Below are 11,380 nucleotides of genomic sequence, written 5' to 3' on the forward strand. Positions count from 1 at the left end.
CAGGATTTTCTCACTGAATTTATGCCATTTTCAAAAACAACACACAATATATTTATTAATTCTGGTGTCTTCTGGTGTTGGTGGTGGCTCATTGGCTGTGGTCACTGTGTGTCATGGGACACACTGCAGCCCTGACCATGAACGACAGCTAAATGTGTTGCTGTGTGATTCTCCAGAGCACTGCAGCTGAAGAAAGGCTTTACTTTGGACAACAGACAAAGCCGAATGAAATTTGTTTTCACATCATCAACTTGATTGTCTAATACCAAGCAGCAGTTTACTTTTACTCCCAGATTTTAACCACTTGATTAAAGTGGGGGGCCAAAAGACCTAGACTGGGAACAGCTTTATCTGGCCTATGGAGGCATCATACAAAATTTATTTTGTTTTGTCATTATTTAAGTAAAGGAAGTTTAGATAGAGCCAGTGTTAAATGTCCTTTAAGCAGCCATCAATGGAGTTTAAACAGGGCAGAGAATTATGAGTGGCAGATAGATTTGCAGGTCATCTGCGTAAAAGCCAGATTATGATGTTCCTAAAGGCAACATGTATAATGAGAAGAGCACACGCCCCAGAATGGATCCCTGAGGCACACCAGAGGTCAAAGGAGTTGAATAGGAGTACAAGTCAGCTATCATGACAGAAAAAGACCTGTCCAATAAATAAGACTAAAACCACTCAAGCACTGTTCCCTGAACAGCAACCTGCTGAGCCAGATGAGTGATGAAGACTGCCTGGTCTACAGAAGTGGTTTTCAAACTTTTTGAGCCACGAATCCCAAGATAACATACTTTGGTGTTAATAACCCCCACCCCCAAATCATGACTTGGTGATTAATGGTGTAATGTATCAGACAGGTTATCCTGCAACATCCTCTAATTTAAGGCTGGAAAACTATCATAATCTTCATAAATTAGAAGGATAAAGTGGTTCTTGGTGGTTTACCGCTGTGACAAGGTACTTACATGCCCAAAATGAGCTTTTTTCACAGAGATAATGTCAAATTCAGATTATTAATATGGCATGTTTACTAACTGTTGTTCATACATTATTATGTTTAAGAAAATTAATGTGCTAATTTCAAAGATTTATCTCTTTGTTAATGGTTTAATTTTAACAGCCCTGGTAAAAAAAAAAAAAGAAAAAAAAAAAAATCCCAAATTTATCCTATAAATGTAGGCAAAATATTTTTTACCCCTGAAATTATCTCATGAACCCTATGTGGGTCCCAACCCCTAGTATGAAAACCACTGGTCTACAGTGTCAGGAGCTGTTGTAAAGTCCAACAACACCAGGAGAACAGGCTTTTTGCATCAAGGGACAAGAGAATATCATTCTGTACTTTGAGTAGTGCAGATTCAGTGCTGTGACAAGATCTGAAACCAGACTGGAATTTTTCAAATGTTATTTTCTAGAAAAGATTGCAACTGGATAAAAACAATTTTCTTTAAAACTTTGGACAGAAGAAGAGGCCTGCCTACAGCACGTTTGAAAACAGATGTTGCCTAAACTTAACCAGCTATTAATGAAAGTCAGAAGACATAGACCAACGGTGTCAAAGGACTGTTTGAGTATTTTTAAAGGAATAATGTCCAGAGGGCAGCTGGTGGCCTCAGCTGCTGAACCACCGCAGAGAGTTTTAGTAGCAACACTGGCTCAAACTGGTCAAAGACAGTAGACTGGTGTGTTGGAGCACAGAAATCTGGAAAACCTGCCGGATTGGGGCCCTCGAGGACCGACGTTGGCTACCCCTGCTCTAGACTCTTCTCCTCTGTTGTCCCCTGGTGGTGGAACAATCTACCAAACTCCGTCCAATCCACAAAGTCCTTATCCACTTTTAAAAGTAAGCTAAAGACTCAGTTTTTTAAGGAGCATTTCCACACTTAGCTTAACTCTTCTACTCAACAGAATGAGTTAGATGTCATGTCCTGGTGAGCTGAACAATTACAGACCGGTGGCACTTACATCCCAGCTGATGAAGACAATGGAGCGGCTCATCCTCAATCTCCTCAAGCCCCAAGTGCAACAGGCCCAGGACCCCCTACAGTTTGCCTATCGCACAGGTGTGGGTGTGGAGGATGCTATTCTCTACCTCCTACACCGTGTCCAAGTTCATCTGGATAAGGGGAGGGGCACAGTGAGGATCCTCTTCTTGGATTTTTCAAGTGCCTTCAACACAATCCAGCCCCTGACGCTTCTGGACAAACTGAGGGAGATGCAGGTGGACCCCTGCTTGGTGTCCTGGATTGGTAACTACCTCACAGAGAGACCGCAGTACGTCAGGTTAAAGGACATCACATCTGACACTGTTATTAGCAGCACAGGAGCACCCCAGGGGATGGTGCTGGCCCCCCTCCTCTTCACACTCTACACCTCAGACTTCTGTTACAACTCAGAGCTGTGTCACATCCAAAAGTTTGCAGATGACACAGCCATCATAGGATGTGTCAGGGATGATGGTGAGGATGAGTACAGGAATATGGTCAGTGACTTTGTCTCCTGGAGTCAGATGAACCATCTCCAGCTTAACACCTCAAAGACTAAGGAGCTGGTTATTGACTTCAGGAAGTCCAGCTCACAACCACGTCCAGTGACCATCAGGGACAATAAGGTGGAGATTGTAGACAACTACAGGTACCTCGGGTTGTGGCTGGATAACAAGCTGGACTGGACATGCTGTACAGATCACCTGTACAAGAAGGGCCAAAGCCGTCTGTACTTCCTGCGAAGACTGAGATCTTTTAACATCTGCAGGAAACTCCTGTGGATGTTCTATCAGTCTGTGGTAGCTAGTACTCTTTTTTATGCTGTTGTCTGCTGGGGGGGTAACATGACAAAAAGGTGTGCTAACAGGCTGGGAAAACTCATCAGGCGGGAAGGCTCTGTGGTTGGCATGAAGCTGGACTCCCTGGTGACAGTGGCAGAGAGGAGAACACTAAAAAAAACTACTGGCTATTGTGAATGATGCCAGTCACCCTCTGCACACTGTCATCAGTGCACAGAGAAGCCTGACCAGTAACAGGCTGCTCCTCCCCAAGAGTAGGACCAACCCGCTCAGAGACTCCTTTGTTCCCCGAGCCATCAAATTGTACAACTCTGCATTAGGCAGGAGGGGGAGAAGGAGGGGGGAGAGGGAGGTGTGCAGTCCGCCTGATACAACACATGCACAATAACCCATACAAACAGTTGCAATAACTTATACATGCAATAGTGAACTGGGAATCTGTACCACCTCTACTGTGTGCAATGCTTGTTTATATTGTTTATTTAACTTATCTTATTGCTATTATTGTTATATTTATTGCATTCTATTTGCCTCTATTTGCTTTGTACCTGTATATATTGTGTCTTGTGCTTGTCCTGCTTTACTGTTGGTGTTGTATTGCTACTGGTACCCAAATTTCCCTGAGGGCTCTCTGAAAGGATTAATAAAGTATTTCTATTCTATTCTATTCTATTATATTCTATTTCTATTCTATTCTATGTTCTCTGCCTTGCCTGGGCTCATCAGCTGATTTAGATCACCTGGGCTTTAATTGCTACACTGCCTCTGCCTCTCTTCCTGCTCTGACAGGCTACCAGCCTAATTCAGCCCACCTGGTTTTCCCTGATTGCTGCTTGGTTTCTCTGCACTACTTAATCCCTCTTCAGTCTCTCTTCACTTCTCTGCCAGATTATCATCGCCAGCACCTCGCCAAGTTGATATACAGCATTCAGTTGTCTTCAGATTGACTAATTTTGCCCTTGGATTACCCCTCTTGCCTTGCCCTTGTCGGACACCTCTTGCCTGGTTTCTTGGATTTCTGGATTCTGACTCATGCTTTGTTTTTGGACCCTGAGCTTCGCCTGACGTCTTGGATAAGTACCCCATCTGTCTCTGTGTTCTGACCATTGCCTGCCTTCGGACCGTGATTCTGGATTTTGGACTTTTTCAGCATTCCTCCTTCCCCCCTTCAGGACTAGACCGCTTCTTCCAGCCTTGCCAGACTCTTGCCCCTCTGCTGAATAAATCTGTTTTTCTACATTCCAGCTGCTGTGTGTGGTTGAATTTCCGGGTCCTCACAGTCACGCATTACATTAGAAAGATTTGTCCAGCTCTTTAGCTCAACCAAGTACTGAATAATTACACTTATGCCCAAGTTGATATTGTTTGATGAATTTGTGATCTTTTATTTATACAAAATGACTTACAAAAAACTTAAAAAATATATATTTATATATATATATGCACTGCCTCCAGCACTACATGACAGCACCTGGGTCCAACTGGACTCACAGCAGTCTGACTACCACTTCATGATGACGTCCCATCTTATTTGAATTCTTGCTTGTGTTGTTCTTACTCTCAAATGTAAGTCGCTTTGGATAAAAGAGTCTGCTAAATGACTGTATAATAGAAAAGAATAGAATAAATAAGACCCTTGGCCAGTTACAACTGTTGGAAATTATATTGGAAAGATACTGAGACTTGGCCTGATTAACAGCATTTTGATAGTCATGGAGACAGTCTCTCAGTATGACCAGAGACACATGAAGCCTCCTTCTTCCATCTGCATTCTGATTCTGATTTCTGTCCAAAAGGCTTTGAAACACACATGCCAGTTGGCTGTAAGGACAGCAAACATGAACATTAAAGTCTCTCCATAAGAGCACACTCATATTTTGGCAGCAGTTCAGCTATTACCTCTGAAAACTTGTCAATAAAGTTATTATATTTTGGTGGGCGATATATAAAAGCATAGAACAAGGGGGGAACGCACATTGTAAGAGGACAGGTGAGCTTTGAGTTTGACAAGTACTCTTCCTCTCTTTCCGTGTCTCCTATGATGCTTGTTGCTCAGCTATGCACAGGACACCATAGATAGGCAGGCACAGATGCCAGGATGGGTGGCAGTGTCTTAGAATGTCCAATGTTAACATAATCCGTTATGTTCAGCAAATCTTGAATTCTAATGTCAGACGATCATACACTAGCACTCCATGTGAAGGCACACCATGAACTGCAAAGGACCAGAACACAAGTAATATTAACAAATTCAGGAGACAAAGACTGTGTGCCATCCACATTAGCACCAGCTTAGCTTTCCATCATGTGTCCAGTACGCCTTTATACTTCTGAAAACAGCATCTGTTTATTTATGTCATTTATTATACTGTGATAATACAGGCCTCAGCACATTTAGTATTCTGTACAGAGACCATGTTACATAGTGGAAGCTTCCAAAGAACATCCAAAGTTGCATTTAGGGAATTTAATGCATTAGATACAAAGCCTTTAAAGATATAATTAACATGTTATTGTTACTGATATTTAATATCACAATAAAAGGGTGATGAACCCTGGTTGGAAGAACCTCCTGTGAAATGTTCCACAGGGCCCTAAAAGGCTCTAGAACAACCTCTGAAGATAATTACAGATAAGCCATAATATCAGAGGGTAGATTGTGCTTATCGTATTTGTGTGTACACATAGCTTGATCAGATTATAGTAAGACAATTTAAAATAAGTATTTGTCTATGTATTCCTGATAATGGTACACAGAGAATAATGCTTCTGATTGACATAAGCTAAGCTAAACATGTCCTTTTTTATTTATTATTATTATGATCCTTTATTTAATCAGGAAAAAATAAACCCACTGAGATTAAAAACCTCTTTTACAAGGGAGTCCTGGTCCAAGATAGGTATCAGCAAATATAATAGTCACATGAGGTACCATAAGGTACCACATTATGCACTTATAAAAGCAAGTTGTGGAATCAGTCTCAACAAATCTCAGTTTAGATTTAAAAGCACTCCATGCAATTAATCCAGTTACTTTCCAGCCTTTCTGCAACTTGTTCCAAGCAGAAGGTGCAGAGTGAACTAAAGCCGTTTTACCCAATTTAGACTGAGCATGTGGAACAGAAAGAAACCACTGATCGGACAGCATAAGTACCCTGAGTAATTAGGGCACATATTTAGGTAGTGCTTTGTGGACTCGGAGAAGGTGTTCGACCATGTCCCCCAGGGACTCCTGTGGGGGAGTGTGGAGTGCTGGACCCCCTTGTACGAGCTGTCTGGTCCCTGTACAACTGGTGCCAGAGCTTTGCCGGCAGTAATTCAGATTGTTTTCCAGTGAGGGATGGACTCCACCAAGACTGCCCTTTATCACCGATTCTGTTCATAACTTTCATGGACAGAATATCAAGGTGCAGCCGAGGTGTGTCCAATTCGGTGGCCTTGGGATTCAGTCTGCTTCTTTAGATAATGTTATTCTGTTGGCTTCTGTTGAAGCAGTTGGAATGACAATCAGCACTTCCAAACCGCAGCCCTTAACCAGAAAAGGGTGGAGTGTTTCCCCCGGATCGGGAATGAGGTCTTGCCAAAATGGAGTTCAAGTATCTCAGGGTCTTGTTCATGGGTGAAGGAAGGATGGAGCAGGAGATTGACAGGTGCTCGGCGTGAAGAAGGAACTGAGCCAAAAGGCAAAACTCTCAATTTATCAATCGATCTATGTTTATACCTTCACCTATAGTCAAGATCTGTGGGTCGTGACTGAAAGAACGAGATTGTGAAGTGGCCGAAATGATTTTTTTCCGCAGGGTGGCCAAGCTTTCCCTTAAAGATAATGAGGGTTAGAGGCTCAGTGATCCGGGAGGGGATCAGAGTAGAGTCACTGCTCTCTGCATCGAGGGGAGCCAAATGAGGTGGCTCGGGCATCTGGTCAGGATGCCTCCTGGATGTTCTGGGTACATCCCACTGGGAGAAGACCCTGGAGAAGACCTGGGGCATGCTGGAGGGACTGTATCTCTTGGCTGGCCTGGGAATGCCTTAGGATCCTCCTGGACGAGCTGGTGAATGTGACCAGGGAGAGGGAAGTTTGTGCTTCCCCTGCCTGGACAGCTGCCCCCACTCTTCACTTCAAACTTACAGGTTTGAAGTGAAGAGTGCTGAAGACCAACAAAGGCTTTCTGTACGAGTGCTGATCCAAAGCAGTAAATAGCTGTCATCAACATAAAGATACAAATTGGCATCTGACACATTAAGACTTAGATTATTTATATATATATATATATATATATATATAATAAAAGAGGAGTTTCTTGTCTAGTCTGACAGTAATGTCATTTACCACCTTCATCACAGCTGTGATTGTACTGTTTGTTTCTGAAGCCTGACTAGAACTCAGATAAAATATCATTTGAATATAAAAACTTTTTGGTCAAAATTGATAAGTTAGATATAGGTATATAGATAGCTAAAACATTTTGGGTCACCCACATTTACCACATGGTTTTTATAGAATCTAAACCTTTAAGAGCGCTATGAACTTCCTGAAATGAGAAAGGTAGTACAAAATCAAAAGGTTTCTTAGTGTACATTGGGAAATCTGTGCAGGGTTTCACAGAGACAGCCTTTACTGAGTCAAACAGAACCAGAAGATATGAAATGTTCATTAAAACAATTTAAGACATCCATCCTATCATATACAGGACACAAATCCCTTAAAACAGGTAGGTAGGGCCTGAGAGATTTTACTCACAGAAAGAGATTTAATAACTTTCCAAAATTTCTGTGGATTATTCGGTTTTTACTGGTGACAGACAAATAGTAATCTGATTTGGCTTTCTTAATAAAAGAAGAACATTCATTTCTCACTAGTCTGAAAACAGATCAATCAGTGTTAGTCCCTGTTTTCAGGTTACGCTCATAGTAAATATCTACCAACTTTGGGAAGAATCAAGGCCTTCACCCTTATCTCTTTAATTTGGTTTATTTTGCACAAAACTTTCTCTAAAAAATTACCAAGCCACCTCTACATCAGGGATCCTCTCAGCAAAGTAGTAATACTCAGTATAGTTGTCTGTAAAATGATCTACTTTGTATTATGTGAGCTTCTTTGTTTCATTGTCTGCATGAATAAGAAAAAAATTTAATACACCAAATATTATTTTATCTTCTCCCCTACTATCTGCTTTCCGTTGTTGCTGAGGGTGTGGTTTGTTTGTCTTAAATACTGCTGTATTTTATAGTGAGACATGCAAGCCACGCCAAAAATGGCTCTGGATCTGCCACAGGACTGGATCACTATACGTTCAGAGCTGTCACACTGCTGACATTGGGGGTTGGGGTCTGTCTGGACCTGATCTGTGTCCTTCCTCTTAACAAAAAGGTTGCAATTATCTCCCTTTCTCTTCATTCTTTAATCTTCCTGTACAAAAGAAGACTGGTTACGGGACATATTTGTCCATATTTTCATGTCATAGCTTACTTTAAATTACACTGGATCATGTAGCTCTAGCTTAGTCATCGCTATGTAACGTGAATACTAAGATACTTTCTGAGTATCTTTTTCTTCTTTTTTTGTGATCAAATATTTATTAATATATAAACAAAGAAGAAAAAGAAAAATCAGAAAAAGTAAACAAAGCAGTAAAACACAAGGTTCACATCATAAAACCACAAATTATAAAACAGTAATTAAGGATATGCATTACTGTCCTGGGAAAACCCTCAATTCAGTAAAGCTTTGAGATCCTCTAAAGTCTGTACCCTTTCGAGGGACAATTTAATAAAGTGAAGTGAAGTAAAGCTCAAGATAGGCTATATCAATAAACATAAGCATCCATTTCTCTGAGTGAGCAAAGAGTGCTGCTTCCATCTCGTAGCAACTATCTTCTTGGCAGCGGTAAAGCCAACTAAGAATACTCGTTTCAGGATTTATTTATTAGTTTTTCAGCTGCTTTCCAAGTTGTGATTAAGTGGGTCAGAATTGGGCCAAAACGGGTTTTACATTGTTTTAAAGGGGTGTTGGCAAATATCACTTTCTGTAGCTCGAGTGGAAGAACAAGATTCTCTTCTAACTCATGCTATGCTGTCTTTGCTTCATTTTTATGCCAGTAGGTCAAAGTACGTAGTGTAAAAGCCCAGTGATAGAGTTTAAAATAAGGTAGTGATAGTCTGCCATCAGACCTATCCCTGTGCATTTTGGATAACTTTAGCTAGGGGTGTTTACCGTTCCAAATAAACTTAGTCTTAAAAAGCTGTAGTCAATCCCAAAAAAGGGCTGGTGGAGGTAAGCGCAACATAGAACTTACAAAGCTAATACTGGGGAGCACATTGATTTTAATAATAGATATACAAGCTATCAGTAAGATTGGCAGGGTTCGCTGAGCATCTTTAAAGATTATTTTCAGCTCTTGATTAACTGAGTTGATGTGTAGTCCATAAATACACTCACTGAAAACTATTACAAAAATATTACAATATGATAATGTGGTTTCTCCATGTTACCTTAAAATTAATTTAGGGCTAACTAGATCAGCATTGCTATGTAGCTTCATGCTAACATCAGGTTAATAACCTTACATAACATTAGGAGTTGTATTTGTTCAGGAACAAAATCTCCTCTAACAATGTGGAGTCAACATTGTTTACTTAAATTTACTTCAAACTGGTATGGTGATATGGGTGATCCATGCATGTCTGGAAAGACAGTGACCTTTCAATCACGTGAGGTGGCACCTGTGGTGAACAGTCAGATTTCAGAAGTGGCCAGAACCACCATCGCCAGCCTTTAGCTCCGCCCCTGGAATGAACTATGAATGAAATCAATTATCAGCATGTTTTAAACAATGTAAGAAAAATGTTTTAATTTTCATTGCAATTCGCAGTTAGAGAAGATATCAGATGACCATAGTTCTTCACATACAGTACATTCAGTATGTCATCTCACCTGGAAATAAACTGACTACTGAAGTCCAAGGAAAACTTTTAAATAATAATGCATACAATAATTATATTGTATTATAGTTGACTAAATGTAAATGTACAGTAGATTTAGCATTCTTTTTAGTCATGAGACAGACTAACACAAATTAAAATTTGCGGTCAAAATTTTGACTGGTCGTCAGTCTATCACAGGACTTCCACCCCAAGTTGACATCTGCTCTGATGTGGAAACGCTCAAAGAAGTCCGATTTCCCTTAGATGTCATGGCTCTGCATGTCCACTTTTTGAGATGTTGTTGGCAAGAAACTGAACGCCACATTGTTCCCAATATGTTCATCTGTGTGTGTTTGTAGAAGAAAAACTGTAAGAGAAACACTGAAGACATCATCTAAATCTGGAACATTCCTGCACAGAACTCAAAGGATATAAAAAAACAAAGCGTAGCTACGTTCTGCTAACAGATCCAGACATATCCACTGGCATCAGATACAGAAGATGCTTCTTTATTCAACGTATGTCTACTGAAGTAAAGAGAATATTTTATTTTATTTTATTTTTGACTTGTCACTGTATTAAATTACAGAACCAGGAGAATGTTTCAAATCTGACTTAACGGACTTCCTAATCTTCCAGTGGCTTTCTTTTTCAGCCTGTACCAGCTCTTTACAAACTTTCCATAACTTCCACTTTCTCCCTCACACACACACACCCACTCACAAACACACAGTGACATGACACTGGAGAAGCGGACCTTACGTCATGCTATTTGCACGCTGTGAGGTCGAGCCCTGGGGCGTTTGGGTTGAGACAGCGTGATGGACGGACTACTGTGTCATCAGTTGGCCGGAGGTGCAACAATAAGGCTTAATGCATGATTAAGTCCCAAATCAGCTCTCATTACGAGTGAGCATGTCAACTCCGAGCACGGAGTGGCTCCCTTTTAAAAAACTGACCTCTGCGTTCAAATCTGCCCAGACAATCTCCCTCTGAACTCATGCTGTGGCTCAAAACAATTCTGGTCTTTTACTTTCACTGTATCTTTGACTTTGCCATCATTAGCCAGCGTCTGTTTCTGATACTTAAACTAAAGCTATGAGTCAGCAAAAAACAAAAAAGAGGTTGTGCCGCTCCTGCTTCAGTGCTGTCAATCAACTTGATGAATTGCCTAATACACATAGCCTGAGGCACAGGGAACCACCAACATCACTCACACGGGTGGAACGGATGACTGGATTTAGAAGTGGGCTTGTTATCTGTTTTGTCTCGCTCAGATTTCTGATTTTTACTGATTTGATGTTGACATTAAACTTTTTTAAACTTCTCACCATTCTGATTGAGAGCATCTACAATAAATGAAGCTGGGCTTAAGCAACTGAAGGAGTTTATGACAAGATAACAAGAAAACCTTTTAAGATGTTGGATCTGTTAAATATAAATTACTTATTGCTCCAAACACATCTAATCCAGATGAACTGATCACACCTGCAGCTTGATGAATGAAGTTCTGGACAAACCTGTTAAAGACCCAATTTCAGTAAGGTGTGTTAAAGCATGTTTCTTTAACTTAACACAAATGTAAGAAAAATATGTGTTTGGTCAATTATTTCTTTAAATCCTTCAATTCGACATCAAACAAGAGTAAATAGCACAACAAGCTGTGCACCA

This window comes from Melanotaenia boesemani, chromosome 20 (genome assembly GCF_017639745.1).
Source record: "Melanotaenia boesemani isolate fMelBoe1 chromosome 20, fMelBoe1.pri, whole genome shotgun sequence".
NCBI lineage: Eukaryota > Metazoa > Chordata > Actinopteri > Atheriniformes > Melanotaeniidae > Melanotaenia > Melanotaenia boesemani.